Consider the following 16,779-nt stretch of genomic DNA (forward strand, 5'->3'; position numbering starts at 1 on the left):
GCCCTTGAGCCTCCTTGTAACACAGTTCATAGGAATTTAGTCGCCACATCTCTTCTTAGAGATAAGCTACCATCTCGCAAGCTAGTTTATTTCCATTCTATATGTAAGCATATTTCAGTTCTTTGATAATAATGAAATGAAATTTTATTTCTGCTACACCTATGTGTTTATGTTTATATTTATATTCCATTGTGTTCCTATATAAGTTTGGATCATTAGTATCATAGAGGTCTTATCTTTCTCTATTTTTTTTTGCATGTCCCCAACGAGGTCAGACTATAAGTAGTTAGGGCTCGAACTGGTTGAACCTTTGCAAGACCAAACAAACCCCAACGACCTCCCATGGCGAAAGAAAAGAAAGACAAGGGAGCAGGAGATTCTTTCAAAAAAATTTGCTTGAAGAAGCCCTCGAGCAATAAAGGAACTCGATGATGGTAAACTTTTCCCAGATCCTTCAGTGACTACCCACAAATGATGCATATTCATACAGCAGCCACTCTGGAGGCGCCAGTCCCTTTAAGGTACAAGTCAACTTTGACATCCCCATATTTCAAGGCCATATAGATGCAGATGTCATAGATAAATGGTTAAATCTATTAGAAGGATATTTTTCAGTTCATGATTTTTCCAATAGGGAAAAGATTACTTTTACACTTCTTAAATTCGCCCCCAATGTCAAGGACTTGTGGGAAACCTATTATGAGAAGAGGGACAAGAGGGAACCCTCACTATTTTCATCTGGACCCACTTGGAATTCTTTTCAAGACACCATCAAGGAGCAGTATTACTTTATCGAGAGCTATGAAGATAAATACATAAAGTGGACCATGTTGTGGCAGGGAAGGGACCAAGACGTGCCGAATTTCACAAATATTTTTCATACCCTTCACACAAAGTTGTGTATCAAGGATCTTGAGTGGAATTTTGTACTAAAGTATCATGAATGTCTACACAAGTACATGCAAGACGAGATGGAGTTCCTGGACATCTCCTTGCTTGGTGCCACCTATCAATACACTGTTAAAATTAAGCAGAAATTTAAACAGAAGAAGCAAGACTTTGGATCTATGAATCTGAAGTGAGGGAAAGGCGGCCCAAAACTATAGAACAAATGACAAAGCCAAGGCAGGGTGACCCAGGATAGCCCGTCAAAGCTGCAATAAAATAAAAACACCATGAAGAAAAAGAAGGACGCAAGAAAATGTTGTGAGTTCCATAAGAGCCCCACTAATAACATGAGTGAGTATCAAGCAAAGCAATCACTAGTGGTCGAGCTTAAGGCTTCCGAATGATATACATGCTATAACTCTGTGTCAGAACCCAATAAGGGGAACGAAAAAGGGAAGTATATTGTTGATGTAGAGACAAGTGCCACCATTGCCACCACCAATATCCAGAAGATTGAACCCGAAGATCCAGAGGAGGGGGAGCACCTCTTCCACTCATAGATGTGGGTGAACGGTTCTCTGCTACAGTTCATTGTCAATAGTGGGTGATAAAAGCACCTCATTTCAACATAGGTCTTGAAATAGCTGGGCCTAGTGACCACACCACACCGACAGTCATACACCATCAGGTGGCTTCACCAAGGATGAGATCTCTACGTCAACTAGCAATGTCGCCTTCCCTTCAACATCAAGCCCTTCATAGATCAGGTAATGTGTGATTTTTCTCCTCTTGAAGTTTGTGATGTATTATTGGCATAACCATACTTGTCGAAGTGTCATGTTGTGTATGATTCTAAGCCTCGCACTATTATTATTGCTTTCAGAAATAAGTTATACAAGATACCAGAGGTAGCACCGCCTACTTCCATCTCTTTGATCTTTGCAAAGAAATGAAGTAAGATCATTTCCCATACCGAGGAATTTGTCTTCCTTATGATTCACCCTCAGGGAAAGAAGAATATTTTTTCCACCTCCACGAACTCCAGATATGGCTCCTCTAAATGACAACAGAAGATGGACAAGGTCGTGGAGGAATACAGGGACATATTTGCCTCACCCATAGGGGTACCCCTACAATATCAAGCCAAGCACTCCATCGATATGACCTCAGGTTCGTTGTTATCCAATGGACCAATATACCGATGCTTTATTCTAGAGAATGATGAGATTTGGAGGCATATTCAAGAGCTATTGCATAAAGGGCACATCAAGCCAAGTTCATCACCCTTTGGGAGCCTGATCGTGTTTGTACAGAAGAAGGATGGAACCTGGAGGCTCTATATTGACTATCGGGCACTTAATAAGATCATTGTCCAGAATAGGTATCCAATCCCATGGATTGATCACCTTTTGGACCAGCTCAAGGGTGCCAAATATTTTAACAATATTGACTTGAATTCCGGTTATCACCAGGTACCAATTGAACCCTCTAATGTGTGGAATACTGGCTTCAAATCCAAGGAGGGCCTTTTCGAATGGTTGGTCATGCTTTTGAGGTTGACGAATGCCCCCATAACCTTCATGTGGTTGATGGACAACATATTACAACCCTTCACCAACTCGTTCATGGTAGTGTACTTGGACGACATCTTGATCTTCAACCAAAGTTGGGAAGATCACATACACCATATCCGATAGGTCCTCCAAACCCTATGATAGAACAAATTGTGTGCCAATTTGGAGAAATGAACTTTTAGTATGACCTAGGTTCAATATTTTGGGTACATCATTGATGAGAAAGGTGTGCATGTGGACCCAGCCAAGATACAAGTTATTCAAAATTGGCCAACCCAAACCACTCTAACAGAGCTCTGCAACTTTCTAGTTCTTGCCAATTTTTATCATAGGTTTGTGTTGAGATTCTCTCATATCACTTGGCCTTTGACTCAAGTCACCAAGGTTGGAGTGAAAACAAAGTTATTTTGGTCTGAATCCCAGCAAAAGGCGTTTGTCAAGTTGAAGCATCACTTATTCTCTGCACCAGTGCTCACATTACCAAACCTGTAGCAACCATTTGAAATTGAGATAGACACCTTTGACTATGCCATTAGTGTATTTCTTACCCAACAAAGGCATCTAGTGGCATATCACAGTGAGACACTTTCAGATACAGTCTGAAATTATCCCATTTATGAAAAAGAGTTGTATTCCATTATGCAGGCTTGCTGAAAATGGAAGCATTACATTATGGGGAAGGAAACTGTCATCCACACAAACCACCGACCCCTTTAGTTCATACAGACACAAGGAAAGTTGTAGAACGATTGCCATCAGAAATGGTCCACATATCTGTAATAGTTCCATTTGTACATCAAGTACAAGAAGGGAAGCACCAATACTGTTGTAGAATGTCTATGTCGACGACCAGTTATGGTGCTGACCATTGTGCTCAACTCTTATGGTCACGAGACTTTGGGGTGGATGTATTTTTACAAGAGTGGTCTAGAATTCGACAACACATACCAGATGCTCCTGGAAGGAAAGCAAGTTCCATATTTTCACCTCTAGGGTGCACTATTATGCCACCTCGAACACCTTTGTGTTCCTTCAAGTGAGTATGCCAAGAGGATTTGGGAGGCGCACTATAGTTGGGTCGATGGACATTTCGAAGTAGAGAAAATAGTGGAAATTCTGCAGAATTATTTTTATTACCCGAACCTTCAACAGGATGTTGGGAAGTATATCAGATTCTGCAATTCCCACACCATTGTGAAATAAACAATCAAGAAGCAATGCATATATACTCCTCTTCCTACTCCTAGTCTTCCTTCGGAATCCATCTCCATAGATTACATGCTAGGCCTTCCTTCTACTAAGCATGGCAACGATTTCATTTTTGTGGTCATCGACATATTCTCTAAGATGGTCAATATGGCAGCATGCAAGAAGAGTATCACAACAGAAGCCACTGCTAAGCTCTTCTTTGAATGAGTGTGGGTACACTTTTGGATCCCACAATTCATTATCTCAGATTGGTGATGAGGCTCATCATTGGATAAAATATATGGACCTTAATACACCTCCAAGCTTACTAAAATCAACTCTTCTCATAATTCTTTACATGTTTTAATTATATTTTGCTTAATGAGGTGAGTAAAAGTAAGATGTTATGTCTAGTGGTATAATGTGCATTGATTGCAGGGTTTTGGGAGAAAATTATGGCTAATTAGGGTGTAGGAAATCAAATGAGACAAGAAGGAGAGGTTATAGGAGATGGATCTCCCTCATTAAATCCTCACTCACTCAAAGATCCCTCAATTAAATCACACCAGCTTGGAGTCGCAGGCAGTCGAGTCATAAGGATCATTGGCAGCCAAGCCAGTGATAGTTAAGAATTAGTTAATCTCGAGATTGGGAACCAAGCCTCCCTAGATTTAAGGAAGTTGTTGGAAAATTCTGGTGTATAAATAAAGAGGCCTAGAGCCTCATTAGGATTCAGATTTTTTATGCAAAATAGCTAAACAGTTTTCGAGTTGAAGGATTGTGACCGAACACTGTTATGTATTTTTTGATATGTTAATGAAATTGAGCAATATTCCCTTGATCCAACATTGAGTTGACTTGGAGGGCTGAAGATCTTGGGTTAGGGCCCAACCCTAGCAGCAGAGGCTTCTCTTACTATACTTGTATTCTTAGGCTATTTCATAGATTACTTGTTAAATTGATTTTGGTGTTAATTGCAAGTATTGGTAAATTCGATCAGTTTGCTTCCATTTGTGCCTAGCTTTAACAGTAGCATTAGAGAGACAAGAAAATATTCAAAAAGGTTGATAACAGGTGGGTCTTAACTCATTCCTCCCTTTAGGGACCTGGTTTGAGGAAGAACTCCCATTCAGCTGCAACAAGACAAAATTATGTTTTCTTATGAATTTAGGGTTTTTCTGCTCCTTATGTCAGCATCTTTCAGTTTTAGAATATAGGTTGTAGTTGTCATTTCTGATATCTTAAGTTTTGTATTAGATTTCATGTTGCTTTCATAATAGGCTTCAAGCATTTCCATGCATGAACTTGGAAAATAAATGATGCAAATTCTATTCTCTTATATTGTTGTAAACCCTTCTTGTTTTGAGATGATTTATGGATAAATGCCAACAATGATGTGTATGTTACAGGAGTTTCAATATTGTAGGAAAACCTCATATCATCAGCCTCAGCTAAACCATACCCACCCATGATCACCAAAGGCCATTAAGTTCTCAGTCTGAGTTATCATTTCACAAGGACAACTTGTCATGCTTGTTGAGAAAATCCAACCATCATAGGGCTTTGGTTTGAGTTCTGAGTGAGTTCCAAACATGTCCTTCCTTATTCCTTCCATCACTCACCTTCCCTAATCTCCATACCACTATCCAAATCACTCCTTATGCTTTCAGCTTGTTCCTATAGGAAAACAGGGGATCCTATAGGTGAACTAGGACATCCTATAGGAAAACCTGTAGTGGCCTATTTTGAGCCCGATTTGTGAAAAATGCATCACGAAAGCTAGGAGAAGACCCCTTCTTGCCTCCCAAGCCATTTGACCCATCACACTCATCTCCCTCCACACCTATCCCACCTTCCATGCAACCAAGAAGGATTAGCATTCATGTTTTCACAAAAAAAACAAAAAGAAAAAGGTTGTTATGCCTATTCATGTGCACAGCTGTTAAGTGCTTCTTTAGATCAGATTTCATGCTTAGGTTAGTTAGGATTTCACATGTGTTAAATTAGAATTCTTTTGAAGTAAGGTATCTTAACAAATAGCTAAATGAGTTGTGTGTTTTAGGCATCTATTTTAGTCTTTCATTACTGCAGTAAGTAGCATTTCAAGCCTCTCAATTCAGTCTTTCATTACTACAGTAGGTAGCATTTCAATCCTCTCAATTACGGTAAAATTATACTTTCTCAATTGGTAATTACCTCGTAAGGCGTTTCCCTCTGAATTCAACTTTCCTCTTAAGTTACGTGTACATTTCTGAGCCTTTGATTTAAATGTTAGACGATTAAAATAATTTTAGCCATCCGATGATTGATTAGACAGGTACATTGAGTTAGAAATTTAATTACACATTTTAAAAAGGGCAACTTCTTGCCCTTGCCCTCGCTCGGCTTTACTTCCAGGTGTTTCTCGGACTGGAGACCTTGCCCTTGCCCTCGCTCGGCACTACTTCTAGGGATCATCTGGACCGTAAAACCAAAGGGAAAAAGCTTTGTTCCTGTTTTATTTCAGGTATAGGAATCTGAAATCCGTGAAGGGATTCGTTTGATACTTGAATCTATGCTACAATTTGTTTGATATTTGAATCTCTACTATAACAAGGCAGCGAAGGATCTACACACTTGTTCCCTTTATTTGCCAGGTCATGGCTATTGAGTTCTAATTCAGTCCCCTTTCATTCTTTTGCTCAGTTAATATTTTATGAGTAATCTTTTAACTTTTCCAAATCTCTGTTACTTTCGACGCACTCAGTTTCTCTTGAAACATTGGCATCTACCACTGACTAGGGTTTAGATGGGTCTTCCTTCCAGGGTAATCTCCTCTGTTTCGACAGGGTCTTTCCAAATTTCTACAAGAAAACTGGTAACACATCTCTTTTATTTATTTTATTTTTTATCATTTTTTATGTAGAGTAATAATTTATCTCCTTTTTTGTTATTTAGGTTAGAGGGACCAATTTTTCACTTGGCCTTTTCCAAGGAAACAAAGGATCTACACACTTGTTCCCTTGGAACGGCTACACATAAGGTTACCTCTACTTTTGAACAACCTGCAACTCATGGGCTTAATGTTCCCAAAACTTGGGCCTTCAACGACGGCCAGTACAAGGCACTGCAGACTTCTCCGAGTGTATATGATGAACAAGTCTTTCAGGTCTATGCATGGGCCCTTGCAATAAGTCAATCGTTGAATCCCTCCACCAATTTTTTGTTTATTTGGGTGTCTGAATGTGCTGGCATTGCTTGTCTTTCTGAATCTTCTGCATGTTTTGGTTTCTCTGTTTTGTGATGAAGGCCTTGGACTCTGAAGCCAAGAAGTATGGTCTCAGACTAATACTATGCCTTGTGAACAATTATGTGAACGAAAGGCCCAATATGTACAATGGGCTCGCAATACTGGACAGAATCTCAACTCTGAGTATGATTTCTTCACCAGTCCCACTGTTAAAGGCTACTATAAGAACCATGTTAAGGTAACAAAGCATATAAATGTCTTTCTCTATTCATTATATGTAAAGAGACTAATTTGTATATAATAGATACACAAAAAACTAATCAAATATGTGTTCATCAATGTGTTTTCCTACAGACTGTATTGACTAGAGTGAACAGCATTACTGGAGTGGCCTACAAGGATGACCCTACAATCTTTGCCTGGGAGCTCATGAACGAACTTCATTGTCAAAGTGATCCTTCGGGGAGGACCATCCAGGTCAGATAACGGCTTTTGTCTTTGAATAGAAACTGGAAAGTGGAAAACAATTATAATCCGAGATTCAATCCAGATTGTTGTCTTTTAAGATCTCATTTCTATGGTTGAACATTAGTAGCTCTTTTAGATTCATAGTTTGATGGGTTCTGTAAAAACAAAACTGAATGAATTGTACGTTTTGGGCGATGATATTGTAAGCATGTTCTGTGTGATGGAAAGAATCCCAAAATACGCATTTTGATGCATCGGGGCAGATGATCATAATGAGATTTCACCCAATAGATGCCTCCAGCAAACCCGTTCTGCAACAACCTCTCCTCACTTCTTCAAACCCTTCCAACACATTAATTTATGAACAATTGGTAAGTTATGCACATACATGGCTTCAAACTTATTAGATGAACATTATTTAATTTCATATTTAAGAATATTTTTGAAAATTTCACAACTATTTGACTTCATTTATATGCTATTAGATTTTTAAAATATTTCAAAATATGTAGTTCAATTAATAATACCCAAACTTATTAAATGTAAAGAATCAAACAGAACAAAAATATTACCATAGTTTTGGGCATTCTTTATGATGTCAAACAACGTATTATATCTCAGACTAATACTAGGCCTTCAAAATATGCAGTTCAATTAAAAATACCCAAACTTATTAAATGTATAGAATTAAACAGAACATAAAATATTACCATAGTTCTGAGGATTCTTTATGATGTCAAACAACGTATTATATCTCGGACTAATACTAGGCCTTGCAAACAATTATGTGAAGGAAAGGCCCAATATGTACAATGGGCTCGCAATGCTAGACAAAATCTCAACTCTGAGGATGATTTCTTCACCAATCCCACTGTTAAAGGCTACTATAAGAACCATGTTAAGGTAACAAAGCATATAAATGTCTTTCTCTGTTTCATTTTATGTAAAGAGACTAATTTGTATATAATAGGTACACAAAAAACTAATCAAATATATGTTCATCAATGTGTTTTCTTGCAGACTGTATTGACTAGAGTGAACATCATTACTGGAGTGGCCTACAAGGATGACCCTACAATCATTGCCTGGGAGCTCATGAACAAACTTCGTTGTCAAAGTGATCCTTCGGGGAGGACCATCCAAGTCAAATAACATCTTTTGTTTTTGAATAGAAACTAGAAACTGGAAAACAATTGCAATCAGAGATTCAATCCAAATTGGTGTCTTTTAAGATCTCATTTATGTGGTTGAACATCACTATTACTGTTAGTAGCTCTTCTAGATTCATAGTTTGGTGGGTTCTGTAAAAACAAAACTAAATATATTGTACGTTTTGGGCGACGATATTGTAAGCATGTTCTGTGGGATGGAAAGAATCCCAAAATGCGTATTTTGATGCATCGGCAGACGATCGTAATGGGATTGCACCCAATAGATGCCTCCAGCAAACCCGTTCCGCAACAACCTCTCCTCACTTCTTCAAACCCTTCAACACATTAATTTATAAACAATTGGTAAGTTTTTCACATACATGGCTTCAAACTTATTAGATGAACATTATTTAATTTTAGATTTAAGAATATTTTTTAAAATTTCATAACTATTTGACTTCATTTATATGCTATTAGATTTTTAAAATATTTCAAAATATGCAGTTCAATTAAAAATACCCAAACTTATTAAATGTAAAGAATCAAATAGAACAGAAATATTGCCATAGTTCTGGGCATTCTTTATGATGTCAAACACCGTATTATATACGTTAACATAACCCATTTTAAAACCAAGAAGTGTGGGCTTCAAGGTTTCTAATAAAGATGCACATTTTTTATCAAATGAAATGGCAACATCATTAAACTCACCAACGCATGTGCCATAGGTCAAGTTATGCAGAGCAATTTGTGAAGGCAAACATCCGAAAGCAGGAAGACCAATAACGGCAAATAGGGTGGTACCTTCCTTGTAAATATTCTTTCACAAGAACCATGGTATCATCAGAAATTTGATATCAGAACTTTATTTGCATGTAAATTTTGTTAAAGTTGCTCAATTATTTTATCATCGATTTTACTAACAGAAGATCAATTCATTCCTTATCAATGTTCTTATTACAGAAATATATGTAAGTGATTGAACAGGGACTTACGCCTGCTAACTGCAGCGAAAATTGTGTAGAATCCAATGTTTTGGATGGGAAACTAACAGACCTACTCATGGGCCCTCACTAGCTAATTGTTCCTCTTTGTTGACAACATTTTGGCACACACACATGAATAATACTCATTGGATTGGTAGTTGAATGATACAAATTTTTCTCTACTGTCTTCTATGTCTTTAAACAACAGCAATAGACAATTTATATCACTGACTTTCAGATGGCATTTTCGCAATACAATCATAAATGGAAGATTCAAATCATTTGATTTCATGGATATTTATTATTGCATAACTGAGCATATGTTCGACACCTTCCTGGTGTTTTACATTTCTATTGTCCATTCAAGTGAGATCACCTATTATAGCTTCACATTGTTATGCATGTCTAATCTTGAAATAACCAGCACTTAACTTGTCAAAATGAGTTTGGAATTTTTCATCTCTACTTATCAATCCTAGCTAAATTCAACCTTAGGAAATCTCCCCTTAGGTAAGGAAGTCCCTTCTTAGCCTTAAAGCGAGAGGCAAGGCCTTGGCTCTCCCATTGGCTTGGGACTTTTTCCTTAGGAGAGGGTTCAAGAAGTAACAGAAACCAAAGGTAAGTCACCTTAAAATCTTTAGATATGTTGCTTATAAGGCGGTTATGGGGGAAGTATGAGTGAATCCGATGCCACCGGTAACCAACTATTGTGTGTTTTTCTGTTTTGACCAAACAATGGAATATAGGCTCTTCAATCATTGTAGAAATTAGGTTGTCGTGAGCATGGCTGTGAGAATAGATGAAAAATATGATCAAAATCAAGTTATTTTAGCCTCAAAAACGGATGATGACTGCCAGTTTGAAGTTAACAATCAGTTGGTCTACAAAGAGAACAGGTCAAGTTATGCAGAGTAATTTGTGAAGGGAAACATCTGAAAGCAGGAAGATTGATAAGGGCAAATAGGGTGGCACCTTCGTTGTAAATATTTTGTCACAAGAGCCATGGTATCATCAGAAATTTGGTATCAGAACCTTATTTGCATGTAAGTTTTGTTAAAATTTCTCAATTATTTTATCATCGATTTTACTAACAACAGATCAATTCATTCCTCATCAATGTTTTATTACAGAAATATATCTAAGTGATTGAACAGGGACTTGCGCCTGGTAACTACAGTGAAAACTTGTGTAGAATCCAGTGTTTTGGATGGGAAACTAATAGGCCTTCTCATGGGCCCTCACTGGCTGATTGTTCCTCTTTGTTGACAACATTTTGGCACACACATGGATAATAATCATTGGATTGGTAGTTGAATGACACAAATTCTGCCCTACTGTCTTTTGTGTCTTTAAACAACAACAATAGACAATTTATATCACTTACTTTCATATGGCATTTTGGCAATACAGTGGTAAATGGAAGACTCAAATCATTTGATTTCATGGAAATTTATTATTGGGAGTGTGAGTTTCATGCTTGTGCCAAGAAACAAAATGTGAGCTATCCTTGTCAGAGCTTGTTGCTATATGAGTAGCACTAGCAAATTTACTTGGTTCTTCAAGCTGGTCATCAAGAAGTTTGAACAATTCTGGTTCTGATTCTATTGGAGTCCATTCAATGTTCATATTCCTTTGTTATTTCTTTCATAGGCTTCATCTTCACTTCCCCACTAGGTTTTCTTAGAAATAAATTGTCAATAATCGTTGTATTAACACAACAGTTGGGGCATAGTTTCGCTGCTACAGCTGCAAATCCTTTACCATACTTTGCTACAAATAGCTTGTCAATATCTAGAAGTTCTGGAATGTCAACACATCTTGAAGTTGTGAATATTAAACTTGAAAGAGCTTCCCGCAAATCAACAGGACATTTCCCCTGGGATTCAATGATTTGCAGTCATGCCACAATAGATTCACAAAATAGTTCAATGATATCATATGCCGCTATGATATTTTACTCTCTTAATATATGTTCAACTTGGATCCTCGCACTTGGTTCCTCACCAGATTAGAGAAGAAGAGGCAACTCTCTCTTCATAATCTGCAGCTACATATCTCTCTTGTTCCTATGTAGTGTTATGTGTGATATTGCGAGCCTCAACAAGGTATTGCATTTTGAAGATTTGAAACTTTTCTGAAACAGGATGCCTCTATTGCAAGTGAACATGGAGGGTCGATTACATAGGGAGCATTCCATGTACGTCCATTCACATGTTAATGTTTTCATTCTTCCACACTTTATGTCTTACAGCGTTTCCTTTGTAGCATCTGGTGCAAATGCTAGTTAAACTTCTTCTAAACCAATAGAAGGTTGGTTTGAGAAACCCTAGTGGTCTATTGCCCCAACTCAGCAGTGACAAAGAGTGGACCCATTACATCTATTTGTGTATACAACACTGTCACCTCCAAGTTTGTACGTACCCCAAGTTGATGAAGTAAAGTTGGTAGCCCCAGGAGTTGCAACATTCTTGCTGCAATACTAGTGCTCATCAATCGAGACAGTATGTTCTCGAGTACATTTTGGTTAAGCCTATGGTCGATGTTGGATACCAAACTCACTAAGTTCATGACCTATGGCCAAACAGAGGTCGTCAACAGGATGATCGTGCACATTATGCACATGTACAACTTGAAGCACCCATACACATGGGATGAAATCATCTCCTACGTCCAACACAACTACAATAGATCTCTCCATAGCTCAACTGGCCACAACCCCTTTTAGGTGGGATTGGGATTCCAACCACTATGTCCCATTGATGTGGCCATACCATTTGTCGCTAGTCAGGGAGATTCGGTTCATGTCCAGTCTGAAGCTGACAGGGGTAAGAAATTCATTGAGCGCATTCAACACATCCGCCAGTTGCTCCATGACATATTATAGAAAGCCAATGCTAAGTAGTGTCATGATCAACATCGGGTGTCACACAAGTTCCAGGTGGGCGACAAAGTTTGGTTACATTTGCAGAAGGAGTGCCTCATTTGGCCCCACCACAAGCTTTGCTCACTATGATATTGGCCGTACACCATCACCAAGGCTATAAAGGACAATGCCTTTGAGCTCAACATTCTACTCTTCCTTGGACTACACCCAATATTCAATATGGACCGGTTGCGACCATACTTTCCTTCATTGTTGGAAACATCCGATGTTCCTAAGCAGCTAACACCAATAGAGCTCAACCCAAGTTGCATCGAACAAGCCACAACTGACAAGATCATGGAAACACAGATCAAGAACACTTGCCAACAGACGATCCAACAATATCGAGTTGTCAAAGCAGGCCAACTCCTTCGCCAAGGCAAGTGGTTCACCAAGGACCAAGTTCAACAGAAATTTCCTCACCTCATGGAGGCTCTGCACGCAATGGGGACAATTTCTTCCTAAGAGAGGAGGACTGATCCAGGTGGATATTGGTGGACACTCGCCTATTCCACCTAGACCTTCAGTCGGTCTCATTAGTTTCCTTAATTATAGCAACATTTACTATTTTTAGCAATTTTTATGTTTTGAACTTTCGGAGTTGTTTTAACCCCCTAAACGGTGTTATCTTGAGTTCCGGAGCAAGCCCGTGCTTGCATGAGCCTACCACAAATCCTATAGTACTTGAATATATATTTCTAATGAGGCATCTTATGCACCACAGTAGATCATATGACCAAGTTACGACCCTAGGAAGTTGGCTTCCCAACTAACCCGAACAGGGCCCACAAACTCTTGGGAGTTTTGAGGTCTAAAATGGGCCTCCTAAGGAAATGATAAAATTATAGTAGAAATAATAAAATAAGATTAGATTACATCATCAAATTTTAGAGGGAAAAAAAAAAAAAAACTATTTTTTCAACTTATTCCCCTATGGGTTTACTCAAATTTTGAGAGGAAACACTCGTTGGAAGCAAAATTTGATTTATCATCCAAGGAGTACCCATGTTGCATACTTTCGATGGACCCTACTACACGAAAAATGAGAAATACATGAAAAACGTGATTTCAATTATGTTTTTTTCATGTATTTCTCATTTTTCATGTAGCAGTGTCCATTGAAAGTTTGCAATGAGAACTCCCGCTCGAAATTTGAGTAAAAAGTTAGGGAGATAAGTTGAAAATGCGAGTTGAAAAAGTAGTTTTATTATTTTTTAATCTTTTTACTTTTTTACTCCGAAAATGGTGGATCATCCCCCATGGTTGACACCATCATCTTGAATCCTATTGGTTCTTATAAAGTATATTTTGGTTGTACATTTTTCTTAGGAGGCCCATTCTATACCTCAAAATTCCCCTAATGTGTTCCATCTCATGGGGTTAGGGTTTTGGTTGTTTAGGGTTTCCCTTTTTTTGTTCAATAATAAAAAAGGCCCTTGAGCCTCATTGTAACACAGTTCAGAGGCATGTAGCCGCCACATCTCTTCTCAGAGATAAGCTACCATTGCCTAAGCTAGTTTATTTCCATTTTGTATGGAAGCATATTTCAGTTCCTTGATATTAATGAAATGAAGTTTTATTTCTGTTGCACCTTTTTGTTTATGTTTACATCTATCTCTTCTCATAGATAAGCTACCATTGCCTGAGCTAGTTTATTTCCATTTTGTATGGAAGCATATTTCAGTTCTTTGATATTAATGAAATGAAGTTTTATTTCTGTTGCACCTTTTTGTTTATGTTTATATCTATATTATGTTGCATTATTGTATAAGTCTAGATCATTTATAAAATGTAACAAATCTTATTCAAAATGATCAATTCTCTCTCAATGAAGACCTTGTTACAAGAACCATGACACACAAGACTCTATAATGCATTGAAAAAGTAAGACTCACCTATGCTTTGATGAAACACATAATTACATATGCACAACACTATCAATGCACTGCCATCATCTAGACAAAGACCCAGAACAGTTGGACAACATCTCAACAAGAGGACCTGTCTCTTACTCATAACAACATATACTTTATAATTAAGGACCTTACAAAAGCTAGGACTTTGAAAAAAATACCACATAGAAACAAAATTGCCCGACCACCATCAAACATGATCAGGGACTTGAATTCTAACCACGACAGTACAAGTGAACACAAATATTGAGTTGACCTACTAGACCAATGACACAAGACTAGAAATTGGAAAATTAGAGAAGATATAAGCAATAACTTTCTCACCAACTCGGTATTCTAATTTAAGCCACACACTTGAAAGTAATTGTCGGCACCAATACAACTCTTCAACAACGAAACTTCATACCAAGATAGGCTATAAACCAACAAAGCAACTGAAAACCAACAATTAGAGGTCGAGGGCCTGGCCTCGCCTCCACTCTCACTTGCTCCTTCAGACTCCAACTCCATCATTAGAAACGAAACTTAAAGACATCAAGTCCACTTTTACCCCTACATGCTTCTTCAAGCTGGCACCTACAACAACTTGCAATCCTTAAATGAACAATGCACTTGGAAGGCGGAAGGCACATCCTCCTGCGAATCTGTCACATCCATAATAACACCCTCATTGGGGATTAATATAACAATATGTTAATATTAATATTAAACTTAATATTATATTAACATTGTTTATATTATTCATATACCTAAACTTGGAGCCATATCTCAAGTTATAGTGAGGACAAATTGGATAGAAACAGGTCCTCAATGGCAACCTTCACTTGTTTTTTCTATCATTTTGAAGTTTATTCCCGACATATTCTTTATAAATTCCATAAGGGATGTATCACCTTCATCTCTAAAACATACACCAATCTTTATCTCACTTGAATAACTTAATAGGATATAAGATATCTAACCTAACATTATGTAAGATATCTAGCTTATAGTAAATTTATTATCATAATATCATAAATAATTATGATATGATAATAGTTATAAAATAATTAGCATATAATGTAATCAGTAATATATATTATTATGTGTGAATCATCATTTCTTTGTACTTTAATTATATAAATCAATAAAAAAATCAATAATTATTATTTAATTCTATATTTATTTATATATGAATTTTTCACTCTTGAAATAGGTGTTACTATTTTGGTGGAAAGACTTGCTTATATTATGGTACTCAACAACTCTAGATAAATATAATTATTTAAAAGAGTATAGATTTATTTGTTTATATGAAGCCATGAGATATAAAGAACTGTCATATGAATACTAAACCTAATATGGATTTATATAATTTTTGAATGATTTTTTTATTGAGTGGACATTTAAATGTTTACACTCACAACAACATCTCCCTTATCCTAAATTTTTATTTAACAGAGATTAAAATGTTTACACTCATTTACAGACACTACAACATCTCCTCCATATTGTTTTTATTTATGTTAAACCAGCCAACATATAAATGTTTATGAACAAACATTTACACCACTTCAGTATAACCAAAAAAGTTGAAAATCTCTTTTAAACATATGGAATCACAATTTTTATTGTGACCACATAAAACTCCACTATTGTGTAGGTATCCATATGATTATCCTAAAACCACCCTTTGTTTGAAAAAGATTGGCTTTCATATTTTGTTGTATTTTCATTTCCATCTCACCATCTATATAATTCTTGTAAGAGGACAAGATTTTCCACACCCAGTTAGATAATGTGATTAGTTGACATTTAAGTATTAGTGTTAGATAATGTGACTAGTTGACATATTTGTATTAGTGTTAGATAATTTGACTAATTGACATACTAGTATTAATATGTGGAAATTTGCAAGCACCATTTAGTTTTACTATTTTAACAATACCATAACACAAGACACATTTAATCCTATTTTTTATCACTAATATCACACTATCAAATTTACATAAATATCTTTTATTACTATGAATAAACTTCATATTATTTATGGTACACATAGAATCACTCTCTTAAAAACTACAATATATTTACATTTTAAAATATATCTATTCTATGATGAAATTTTTTTGGATTTTTCTTTCTTTCCCTTTAAATTAATCACATCAATATCTTTATTTAAAAAATAATGTTAAAAATAACCCAAAAATATAATCAAATCAATATCTTTATTTAAAAAATAATATTAAAAAAACAACCCAAATAATTATCAAATATTTAATTTAATAAATATTATAAAAACAATATATATGTGAAATGTTTTTATAATATTTATTAAAGTTTTATTTTATATATATATATATATATAAAACATTTCATATATATATATATAATTAATTTTATTTTATTTTATTTCAAATAACTAATTACAATAAAACCAATTTAACTCAAAAGTAATTCCAATATAATATAATATGCAA

The sequence above is a fragment of the Pinus tabuliformis genome, chromosome 2_2, assembly GCF_031772625.1.
Source record: "Pinus tabuliformis cultivar Carrire ecotype Pingquan chromosome 2_2, CPIR1, whole genome shotgun sequence".
Classification (NCBI taxonomy): Eukaryota; Viridiplantae; Streptophyta; class Pinopsida; order Pinales; family Pinaceae; genus Pinus; species Pinus tabuliformis.